The following is a 13458-nucleotide window of genomic DNA, read 5'->3' as shown; positions in this document are numbered from 1 at the left end:
AACCTAAAATGCGTTATTCATTCGGCGTGATTACATACAAAGTCAATGCAAAGAGGTCGACACGTAACAATTTACGTGGGAACGCACCTTTAGACTGTTACGGTAGTGGCTAGGAATACGCAGTTACAGAAGTGAGAAACTCTCCTCCAGTGGCGAGGAAATCAATGCAAATATTACACTGCACTATACTGTAGATCAGGGGTTCTCAACGTTTTTGGCCGGGGACCCCCGAAAATGCTTTGGCAACGTCTCGGGACCCCCGCCCCGCCCCCTCCCGACCCCCAATATAAATTGACTGCTACAATAACCTTAATAATAGAGACACTGAAACCAGATATAATCATTAGGGAAGGTGTATGCATGTACTATGTGTACTATATGTAAACTCTTCATTTCCATTTTCCAGACATTCAGTTGCATTTTTTGAAAATGATTTGGGGACCCCCCAAAATAATTTGGCGACCCCCCCGAGGGGTCGCGACCCACGGGTTGAGAACCCCTGCTGTAGATAACATTAAACATTAAAAAATGAAAAAGTTTATATTTTAAGAGAGATAACGTTGTCATGCCGAGAGAGAGAGGGAAAAGTCAGGCTAACATTTTCTGGCTATATGTCAGTCCTATTATGTCCTATTATGTCCCAACATAATGTCACATATACAGGTATACCTGTAAAGAAGACTTACAGTATATTCTTAAAGACAGGCCTGGCCACCCGGTCGCTGGCCAGGTTTGCATTATGTATGAACCATTAGTAGATAATATATTGTAAGCACGTAAGGCATACATATCATGCACATTCAACAGTAGGCTACTAATTTATTTGTGGGCATGTCGCATGTTTCATCTCTTTTAGAGTTTCACAATATTTCATCTTCAGCCCCTGCTCTTGACTTTACATCGCACATAACACGAGCCCAGGGGATCTTTAATCCGTATGTGCAATTAAAGTATAAAATCACAGATGGTCGTAGCTCACTGGACTCCTGGCCGGGGTTGGTGAAGATTTGTGCATCCCCATGGGGTATCTTATTGCCTTGCTGTGGACCCCACTTTCACCCAGCATATTTCTCATGTAGTCAGGCACCGGCTGCATAATGCAATAGGCTTGGTCCGGTGTGCCTTATGGAGAAAGGCACAAGATCTCCCTACGGCTCTCACCTGCTAAGTTATACTTCATCAAACGACCCTTTCGGTTTCCGGTCGAACAAAACGTGACAGATTTTAAGAAGAAAGTGTAAATTAGTCTGATTATGACGTTCCCTGTACTGTAATTGAGAGCTTCGCACAGCACATAGGAGACAGACAAACATGGGGGGCCATGTACATAAACTGACCAGAATGGCCTAACAAATAGCTGGCATATAAGAGCAAAGACAAACAACATGCCAAATACTGCTCTGTTTCAGCTGTTATTGGCAGTCTGTCTGTGTGGAGGAGAAGGTGCCATGTGTATCCTTATACAGAGTAGGTGGCCATGAACTCTCAACTCTCAACGTTATATTTTTTTCCCTGTAAAATGAATTGTAATTTGCGGATTCAAATAAAGAACAAAAATGTGTGTTGGCTGTCTGTCTGTGTTGCACACATGAGCATGCATGCTTATGTTCTTCATACTCAATAAACCAGAAAGTCTGTTTCATACTTGGATGAAACAGACTTTCAAAAATGGATATTCCAAATGTTTTTCATAGTGGGGGCCACAACCCTCAGCCTAAAGTAGAGCTTTATTCGCAATAGGGGGCCATAGTAAGAGGCAATTTGTGGATCCTTGGCATGGAAAAGTTTGGGAACCTGTGTCCTATTCTCCCCTAATAATTTATATCCATTGACATCAAAGGAGATTCACATAAACCAGATGATGGAAACCTTAGGGCTTCAATTGAAATAAGGCCGCCAGCGGGTTAGACCACATAGCTCATTTTATCATTCATTTTACTCCATCTGCAACTGTTGATATATTTATTAGACAGAATGCACTACCTCATTCTACCTTATTGGTGGACTTAAAATATAAGAAGCCAGTATCCATGTCTATTGTCTGATATATTAGGCTTTGTATAAGAAAAAGCAAATTGCTCAAATAACAATGAGGACCAACAATTGTGATAATACATTTAAATCCAATTAACTTTGGTTTCAGATAAAGCTGTCTTCCTAACATCTGGGATTCCGGTTAATCGGGGCGACTGTGGCTCAGGAGGTAGAGCAGGTCGTCCAATGATCCATGGGTCGGCGGTTAGAATCCCGGCTCCTCCTGTCTACATGTCGAAGTGTCCTTGGGCAAGACACTGAACCCCAAATTGCTCCCGATGTGCTGGTTGGTACCTTGCATGGCTTCCGCCGCAATCGGTGTATGAATGGGTGAATGTAATGCACAATCTATGTAAAGCGCCTTGGATAAAGGCGCTATATAAATGCACCAATACCATTTAATCCAGGCCTGTCCTTAAAGGATCTGTTTTTGAGCTAACTAAGGATGTAAACTCTCCGATAAAACCTTTAAGATTAAAGGCAGGTGCCTGGTGTCCCAATTTAACAGCAACCTCCAAAACGTTGCTCTGACTAGAGGGGGCAATTCAAAGCTACAGTGGAACATATTAGCAGTTTAGAGAATATTATCACTCCCTCCAGTAAAAAGAGGGGAAAAAAAGTTACATATAGCATCTGAGGTGGAAATAATATAGTTATCATGTTCTAGTTTGTAAGTTGCATTCTGTCTACTGACTTTTGATTGTCCCTTTTTCATGTTATAAGGGCATTGTGGGGGATTTGTTTTCATAGACCTGGACCTGTTTCACTCACAGAATCGCTGGCGCTTCACACCAAAACAAACAAAGAGAGCATTATTATTTTCTTGCTTTGGAGTTGATTTGGAGACTGGAGTTGATTGATTGGTATTACATATATATATATATATTAATTGAGAGTTGATATTGAGAATATGGTATCTAGTTCACACACTACACCAGTAGTCAGCCCTGAAACATGACGAGCAGACTAGAAGTCCACTCTACAGTGGAATAATTTACCCCCCTCATCACTACAACATGGATAGGGTCGCTCCTGACATCGGCAACCGACTGGAAATGTTCGGTTCTTCATTAACGGGTTCCGGCGCGTCGATACGGCGATATGGACGGCAAGCGACGGGAGCTTCTCGTCGGGAGTCTCCTGCCGACACGCTCGCGACTCTTTCAAACTGGCCGACAGCCGACCGTCGGCGCAATGTGGAGGTAGCTTAATGCACTTTTTAGTCTGGCCTGCCAAAGAAAACAACTGACCGATTACAACTTGTCCAAAATGCAGCAGCCAGAGTTTTAACTAAAACTAAGATGAGAGAACATATTACTCCCGTTTTAGCTTCCCTGCACTGGCTCCCAGTTGTTTTTAGGATTGATTTAAAATTATTTTACTCATTTATAAAGCTCTCAATGGTCTCGCACCTTCCTACCTACATGCCTGCCTGCCTAGATAGCACGAAAATGCCTGTGTCCCTGGCTGTGTCGAAAATAGCACGAAAATAGTGTTTGGTTGGTTTTCGCCACCAATTGTCACTGTTGCGCAGCCTAACACACACACACACACACACACACACACACGATAACTCTGTCATTTCTCGACTGTTTTGGATGTGGGCCGGCACCCTGGGCGCGTTTGAGCTGCATTTCATGTCATGAAAGGTGCTATACAAATAAAGTTTTATTATTGTTATTAATATTATATCTATAACACTGCATGAAAGGACTCGGTTAAGGCTGGTTTAAAAGTTTTCAATATCAGGGAGTTTTGAGAGGAAATGGTTGCTATGCGGTTGCTACCCTGTCACAGCAAGCAATGTGTATAGTCCAGGCTACACCGGCTGAGTGTAAGCAGCCTCTTGCATCCGTCGTTCCAAATTAAGAGCCCTCCAGCATTTAATATCAACACATATCCCCACTGGCGTGTATCCAGAGGTGCGGCTTAACTAGGCATGCCTAGTCTCATTATAGGACATGTCTGCCCCAATGACTTGCATTGCTTATTTATCGGACACCTTCACTGTGGGGCTTTGCGATTAGCAATGCTAATGCTTTGTTTTTGTTGCCTCTATAGGCAAATGTTTAGCTAAAAGACTATGTAATTGGCCTAATTGTTCCAAATCACAGTTCATTTGCTATCTCATCTCTCAAGCATAAACCTAGTCTACCGGCCTAATGTTATTGGTATAAACTTGTAAATCACTTTCCAGAAGACAGAGGGCTAATTTAGTCTTACTGCAGCCGGTTGTGGTGTGGATTACACACAAATGAATTCATGCAAATATTTGTGTCCATGCATGCTTACAGGCACACATACTGTACAAACACTGCACCACTTGCCCTCTCTAATTCCCTTAGTTATGCACAAACATTTGCATGCACATGCATAGGCACACACAGGTTTGGACTTATCATTTTGAGGATTTTTCATTATTTGTTTTGCCATTTTTAAACCTAACCACTCACCCACAATCAAACCCTAATCCTAACCCTGTCCACAACCTGAATACCATGAATGACCCTTTCCCTCAAAGGTGCCCCTTGAGAGAAAGGGGCATTTATGATTTGCGGTATACCGACATGCATTATTAAAACAAAAATATACAAATGATCACACACAAACACTCAAAGGCAAACTCTTCCTCATAACACACACAGCCTGCGTATAAAAACCAGACTGTCGCATGTCTGTATCTCCAAGGGGAGGCTTCGGAGCCTGCTTGATGTCGAACACACCAATCACTGTCCTTCCATGGCCCGCACATCACGACGGCTGCTCCCGGCAGTCCTATCGAAACATCTCCACCAAGCACCAACACTCGCTGTAAGGCTCGCTAGTAGCGTGTGCGTCAGCCTTACAGCTCAGCCCCCGTGTCGTCCGTCTGACGAACTATTAATTCTCATTCCAGGGGCCTGCGGGCTCTGGCCTGTCTTATTAACATCACACATGACATCAGCACTAAAACAAATTAACTCCGCCGCACGATCAGAAGCACTCAAGGCACACGGGCGCAAATAGAAAATGGGAGATATATATGAAAACATCAAAGCCACGTGCAAACATATCACACGACAGAGCCGCGATCAGCCGTGGCGACATCATCTCCCCATGATCGGATCAAAATGGGCGAAGTGAGAGGAAGAGATACGGCCGTGGAGAGAGGCAGGGAAGGATTAAGAGGGGGGCTGGGAGGGAGAGAGAAAGGGAGAAGAAAGGTAGAGAGAGAGAGAGAGAGAGAGAAGCAGAGCCTGACTAAGCAAGATGAGCCTGTTATGAAACCACAACGGGCTGCTCATGCCTGATTTATACTTGGTTGCAAACAGTGCCATGCGCCGGAAATAGGTGGTCTACAAGATTCCCACATCACGACGTCGCACCGCGACATGTCGTGAATTTGTATATCTGCTATTTTCGTAGAGCGACAGCGGCATAAATCAGGCCATAGTAGGCCTAGCGATGGCCCAGATTGATTCAGAAATGACGATGAGCGAGAACTAACTTTCTGCTCTTCTCTGGCAGACGTCAGCAGAGACTCATGGGTATAGGCTACATTACTTTGTCATGTGATGGCGTTGACTTTGAGAAAAATTATTCTGGGCCCTTAGCAGGGCATAAATATTTTGGTTTGCATCGTGAGTGTGAAAGCTATGGCTATATGCACTTCTATTTCTCAGCGAGAGAGTTCAGTTCATGAAAGAAATGTGTCCCTTTTGATACTGATTGTGGGTTACTCCTGCTGAGCCATGCTGTAGTATGTTGTACATCCTTGTTGTGGTACAGAATGATTTACAGTAGCTACAGTATGCAATGATTGAGTATCATACTGTATCAAAGTGCAGAAAGAAAACATTCTGTGTTTGTGATGTTTGACGTTTCATAAACATTCATGAATGCTTTATATTGCTTTTGTTTTTCCACGGATGTTGCTCTATACTGGATCTTAAGGTTCATTTTGTACAGAAAAGTGATATACATGCATAGTGTGAACATGCAAAGTGAGAAAATATTGCATTCATAGCTTCCCCCCAATTTATTGTTCACAATTTGTAGAAAATAAATATTATGAAAGTATATTTATGATTAATGTAAAAGTACAAAACTTCTGTTGGTGTAACTAAGACATTCACTGAAAATAATAAAGTTTTTACTGTACAACCTGCAGGGGAAATGGCAGAGTGAAAGCCAAGGAGAGAATGTGAAATAGTAAAGAGAAACTATGTGAAACTCTCAGATACACCAACATTGTTCCCGTCGAGCAGTTTTGTACTTGTACTCCTATAGCTGAAGTATTTATGAATATAGATTTCCGTTTGGAGACAAACCTACTGTAAAACTAGTCGACAAGCCCACAAGCCACCGACTTGGCAGAGCAGAAAAGAAAGCTTCTCATTGGTATATGTAAATTTATGGGCAACTGGTAGATGGTCCAGACATCTGGCTGTATGTCCTGAATGTGTTTTCAGTTTGTTATAGACAGCAGAGGGTAGGAATTGTCTGACTGGCATATACTGTATCAATGTACCAGCAGTTTTCATACTTTGTGGAGCACAATTTCACTTGGGATCACCCATAAATTATTTGCGAAGATATGTCTTCTTTCTTTCTTTTTTTTTACCAGACATTAAACCACATGAATCCTAGCATCTCTATTCCGGGAATGTCATATAATAGGCGAACCTTCTGCGATAATAGCCATCTACAAGCTCACAACAGTGCGAGTGCGACAGGTTGTAAGCTTAGATCAGTATAGTCTCGCGTAGCCAGACAACTATTCCACAATCTCTGAATGCTATATAGAGTCTGGAACTACACCTCCCAAAATCCGAGTAAGGAAGCTGGCATTTCCGTTCACAAAAATATTTTTTTTATTTTCAGCGATATTTGGTATGCAATAGAGGAAAAAAGGACTAGTATATGGACCCCTGGATTTAAGTTGTTAAGAATAGTATCAGTGTACAGCTCCAGAAAATAAAGAAGCAATTACTATCAATGTCCTGTTAATTGAAACAATGTAAACAGACATTTTAACATTGATTTCCATAGTAAAATACACTAGAATCACATTTTAAATAACCAACACAGTAATGGACAATTAAAATAATGGTACTGGTTATATGGTGAAAACAAATTCACCAAACCTTTATAATCAATGTAAATAGATATCCTCTGCTATACAATTGTAATATAATGTATTATTTTTAACAATTAAGCTAAATTTGACCAGCGTTGTTGATGCTGATTTCTTAATCTAAATAGCCACTATACACTCATGGATTAACAATGGAATTTAGTGGAGCTTAAGCTCCAGGGCCCGCAGCTTGCATGGCCCCATGCGAGAGAGTATTTCAAATAGTGTACAGCGGTTGCTTCCGTCAAAACCGTATTCATAGTCACCAATTTCAATGTAAAGCAACACAGGAACCCCAGCTAGTGTTTTTGGTCGTCCAAAAGTTTCTTTACCACTTGGTAGGAGTTGAGGAGACTCAAACATAGCAGATACAGCGTTGGGGAGCAGCCTTATAACTGTATGGGAGCAGCAGCGATATAGTGCTGGTGGTGCGCTGAACGCATGTGCGTTCATTCACTGGGCGTGCAAATGCAAAACGTGCCATCCTGATTGTGTTATGCGCGCTAAGCACGCCTTTTGATTGGGTGTAGCTCCAGGGCCCTCAGAGGGGTCGATTCTGGCCACATACAAGCATGAACAGGATCAGCTCATCTTACAAATACAGCCAAAGTCAGGGATTCATGCCAAACGCTCGTTTTCTTTCTACTCGACTAGTGCAATGGTCTTTCCACAGGGCTCCCCGACAACCTTCGGCTTATTCAAAATGCTGCTGGTGGTGTATTTATTTACAGTGACCAAAAGGTCAGACTGGTTCTAAGTCATTACACTGTACATAAGGTGATGCTGTTTCTTTAGAACAGTTGGGTCCAAAATACATTACAGCCATCCAGTTTATTTGTTTCAGAGATGTGCAGCATAGTGACTGCCTGGGTTGCTTCGCCAAGTTTAGCACTGGCACTATATAGGCCTTAGTAGCATGCAGCCCACTCCCACTTGACTTGAGAGGCCTGGCAGTAGTGCACTCTGTAGACATGTCTGAATCGCTCTCATACAGTATGAGTGAAATATGCATATTTCACTCATACTGTATGAGAGCGATTCAGACTGAGAAGATGAACGTGATGAACCCCGCACTGGATGAATCCCAGTATGATGCCCTGGTGGTTGAACCCCAGTATGACACCCTGCAGGACCCCCAGGTAATGATGGAGATATTATTACCTGTCACGATGTGCCCTTTATGGTAGATTATCTTGCAGGTATATTCAGTGATTTCACTTAATTAAAATATCACTTATTTTTTCTTATTTTTTGGATAATCCTCCCTACTATAGAGTGTGCTGACCATATAAGGAGTTCCTCCCTGTCCCCAGTGAGCCCCTGGGGTCAAAAAACCCTAGTTTCGGTTTGGGCTTTGGGTGGCAAAGCCTTCATCCAATCAGGATAAGAGGGGCCTTCCTCCAATCTTGATCGAGTGGGGCGGGCCTTGGTGCACGTGCTGTTGGTCTGTTGTACTTCCCCCACTGTAGAGTGTGTCCATGTGCACATCTTGTTACCGGGGCGGACCGGGTTTATTTCCAAATCACCCAAATCACTGAATGCTCCTTTAAAGCAACTTCAAATGTTTGTAGTTTAGATGTAGTTTCCAGATGTATAGCATTGTTAGGCTGTGTGTTTGTGTGTCTAACATGTACAGTATGTAAGCTATGTCCTGTTTAGAAGTTGGAGAGGAAAGGTTATTTTTTTCTAATTTGGTTACTTGAAAAGTATTTTTTTAAACTGTTTGTACATTAAATATCCACTGTAAATGATTTTGTTGTCAGACCATATCATGCTGTGGTTGTTTTTCCACTTAATTACTTAAACATATTTAAAGATACTATTTAATTGTCTAAGTGTTCATCCATAATGTTGTTGATCACTGCCATATGGTGCATGTTCTTTGCCAAGAAAGGGAAATTGAGAGAATACTGAAATAATTTACTGCTCCATATTGATCTTTTATTGTGCAACAGTTTTTGTATCGGATTCTGTGTGCGTGCGTGCGTGCGTGCGTGCGTGCGTGCGTATTTTTAAAACTGTTATAATGTTTTTTTAGGAATGAAGTTGAATTTTAATTGCTTATTACATAATGCACTATATATTGAATTTCTACCTCCCATATGTTGTCATTACTGCAGTCCAGTGTGTAATAATTTGTTTCAAATTGGGCTGTTATTACATAATGCATTGTTACATGTATTCCCCTTGCTCATTCTCATTCCAAATGCCCTACCGCTGACTATCTTCTTGTTCATTTCTCACTGATCTTTTCTTTTTTTTATCCCTCCCTGTTCTGTATCGATAATCATCCCCCTTTCTCTCTCTCTCTCTCTCTCTCTCTCTCTCTCTCTCTCTCTCTCTCTCTCTCTCTCTCGCTCTGCCTCTGTCGCTCTTGGAGAGACTGATGCAGTGGCTGATTGTGTGGGAAGTCCCTCTGTCATCGTTAGCAGGGTTGCAGGCACTTGTCAAGAGGCCACATTAGGATTTCCTTATGAACTCCCTCCTGGTTTGCCATTAAAGGGGTGGGGAGGACAGGAGACATCGAAGGAGAGGTGGCACACTTTCTGTATCTTATTGAGTAAGTGAGTGAGTGAGTAAGAAAAGGAGGTCAAAAAACTACAGCGAGCTTAGCATGCGAGCAAAGGCACTGGTGAAAACATTTACACATGAAGGGTAAAGGCTGGCCATTGCTCAATTGTCAGATACTTCTGGTCTGGTACCGGCCCACACTTCTGGCAAGGACACACAGGCTGCAGGGTCATGGGTTTCAGATCTCTGGCATTACCTTTCAAGCCATCGATCTCTCCGAAGTGTCTCTAATCCCCGGTACACTATGGGGAGGCGGCAAGGTGGTGCCACGTATTTAATGACGGAAGTCAAGAAACCAAAACAAAACTAGACACTCTCAGTATGCAATCATCCAAATCCAACGCTGGGGAAATTAAACTGAGAATACCCTGCATTACTCTGGGTCCATTTTCCAACAATCATATAGATAGAATATGCATATAAATATTTAGGATAAAGTTTTACATAATATTATGGTATGAATTATAATAATAAAACTACTTTCAGTTTGACATGTGATCCACACCGTGACCTGACATCCTATTTTGTCCCAGATTGTCTCAGTTTCAAGCTGGTTGTCTTGAGTCCCTTACACACTAAAACCCAGACACTTTCAACATTCACTCAAAGTTTCCACCACAATTGAAATAATAGTTGCTTTCAGCATTCATTCGCATAGATGTTTTGTTGAATAGTGCATTATGCAAACACCTATGGCATGCACACATGGACATGAGTGCACGATCTTGCATAGGGTCTTGATGGTTACTGACTGTATGCTGAAGATGGCAACACGTGGCAGGAAATGCAGTGATGGAAACTGGCATCTGTCTGTTTGCGAACGCAGTGAGCATTTACTATGAGACCCAGCAGATCATGTCTGTCTGTCTGTGTGTGTGTGTGTGTCACGCTGTAACACCACCCGCCCACCACCAGAGGGCGCAGCTGTATCACACACAAAAACACACACACACACACATGCACGCACGCACGCACGCACGCACGCACGCACGCACACACACACACACACACACACACACACACACACACACACAAAACTTAACTTTAAAAAAACTTAACTTAAAAAAAAACTTAACTTAAAAAAAAAACTTAAAAAGGAAAAACTTTAAAAAAAACGTAACTTAAAAAAAAACTTAACTTAAAAAAAAAAATTAAAAAGGAAAAACTTTAAAAGGAAAAACTTTAAAAAAAATTAACTTAAATAATTGTTGTTTTTGCAATTTACGAGCTGCGTTCGCTTCCCGCGTTCGCGCGTCTTACTTGTATGCTGTAGTTTCAAAGCAGCATTACACATTTATTGCAAGCAGCGCTGCACTCCATTATACTGGGATACTTATTTGATGAACAACATGAAATACTGAAAATGATGTTTACATCATATTATCAACATTATAAATAATCTTGCCAATCTTGGCAATATTATGCCTCTGTCTTTGTTGTTTCCTACCTTGATATTCTGAAGTCTGATTTCAGTAAATAAAGACTTTCAGACATCAAGGTACACTTCTGAATTGCCTAATTAATGAAGTTGGGAGAAAATACATTATTGAGAGAGGTAATTCACGGTATACTGTATGTGCACCGTTAACTCAAATATAGTACTATTTTGAGAATAATTAATGAACTTTTATGACCGACATGCCAAGGATGCCTATTAGTTTCATTCAATTGTCTAATTTAACACATATGATTGAGAGCTGAAATTGCTATACTGCACAGCATACGGTATATGTGAATATGCAACTCAATACTGTATGTGATATTTTGAGAAGAATTAATGCACTTTTATGAACTGCCATACCAGGGAGAATACAAATATTGATTTATTCATTGCATCAATGTTGTAAAACTAAAAGCTATGCAATGATCTGAAAGGAGATTGAAAACAGCTATACAGACTTTAGTGTTTGTTTATTTTTTCAATCTTCCTTTTAAAAGGTCAATCATAGCCAATCCTTTTGATATTGGTTAAATATGAACTTGCATGTCAAAATACAATGAATCCATTTGGAGATATGCTTCTATATCAAGACGGCATTGTCTAATGAAAAACAAATATAATTCAGACAGCCTGCTATATAAAAGGGCACTGGCAGACTGGCACTGACAATCTATTGTGTCAATACAATGAAGGTCATGATGGGAATGAACCATGGCCACATGTTGATAAAAAATGTATCAAGTATAAAAGTATGCCAAGCCATACTGTATGTAATGGATACTTAAGTTGATCTTATTGGAAGTATACTGTATTGTTTATACTGCTTACAGTATAAACAGTAGCCTTACACTTGTCCTATTTTCCTGGTTCCCACAGGAAAAGGGAGGGGTGCTGCATGCTCAGTGACCAGCTATCCCCGTTGTCCTCGCTCTTTGTTTTCCTGTCACTTTCTGCAGTCCCGCATAGAGGTCAACATAGCTCACATGTGTTCGTCCCATGGTATGCCCTGGGGTCCAACCATGCACAGCCATTCTGCTCTTTATGTCCTTTATACCATTGACAAGATCCATGCTTCAAGGTTCTTAAAATCATCAACAACAACGTGTAGCCTTGTGCCATCGAGCGAGTGTGATCTGTGTTGAGCTGTAGTCCAACTTTCAATCACTCACAGTCGATCGAAGCGAGGAGCTCGTGCATGGGCTTGGCCAGCAGCATCTGAGGAAAACGTCCATTCGACAAAGTCAGGTCTGTCAGCATGACCGGTCTGAATCGTCAACTATAGCCTACTGCAGGGTGTTAGGTTATGAAGCCCAGCTCCTTCCTCTCTGCCACTGATGGCTCGTTGTCTCAGGCCAAAGTCTAGATAGAACAATGACAAAGAGGATTTTAGAATGCCAGACAGAATCTCAAACAGGGCTGTGTACTCCCCATCATGGGTGCAGACCTTGGAGAAAGTGTGGGTATAATATGCAGAACTTATATAGTTTGGATCAGCTTTTCTGGCACTTCGATAGACATAGAGGATGGCGGTCATCTTTCATCAGTGCACTCTGTTGAACGCTTTTAGGGAATCTACAGTATACATTTTTGTAACAGTAGCCCAGGGGCAAGTATTAAACAGACATATAAAATGTAAAAATAAAACTCAATCCCCTATCCCACCCTCCCCCCACCCACAATCCCAAGGATAGTCAGAAAAACAGTCTGGAGGAAATAAAATAAATAAATATATCTATATACACATACACAAAAATACATAATACATAATACATAATTACAAAAAAAATTAATATAATAAAAAAGCAGATTTTTCATAGCAGAGCAGATTTTGTTTCTGTTGTGGTTTGGCGTTGGCCGAGGCATAGGCACGGCACACTATTCTCTTCTGGTCTTTATGGTGTGTTTATGTGCTAGGAATAAATAAATAAATAGAAATAGAATATTACACCAAAGGTGAGGAACTAAACAACAAAGACTATATGTAATAAAGTGAAACGTGGACATTTTATACTCACCTACATCTACTATCTACGGGAAAAGTATAATTTAATGTGCAAATGCATTTACAAATGGACACTCCATAATTAATGGACATTTGGGGAGTTTTCAGAAATATTCTCAAGTGCACTATATTAATGCTCTACTGTTTTACATTTATTCTATGGTTATTCAATGTGCATACTGAGTGATGCATAATTAGAATCAGAATCAGAAGTGCACTTATATTAATGCCCTAATGTTTTGCATTTATTTTATGATCACTCAAGGACGGTAGACATTCAAAGTTGCAGTCATG

Source organism: Electrona antarctica, assembly GCF_951216825.1.
Source record: "Electrona antarctica genome assembly, chromosome: 24".
Classification (NCBI taxonomy): Eukaryota; Metazoa; Chordata; class Actinopteri; order Myctophiformes; family Myctophidae; genus Electrona; species Electrona antarctica.
This window is presented reverse-complemented; position numbering follows the sequence as displayed.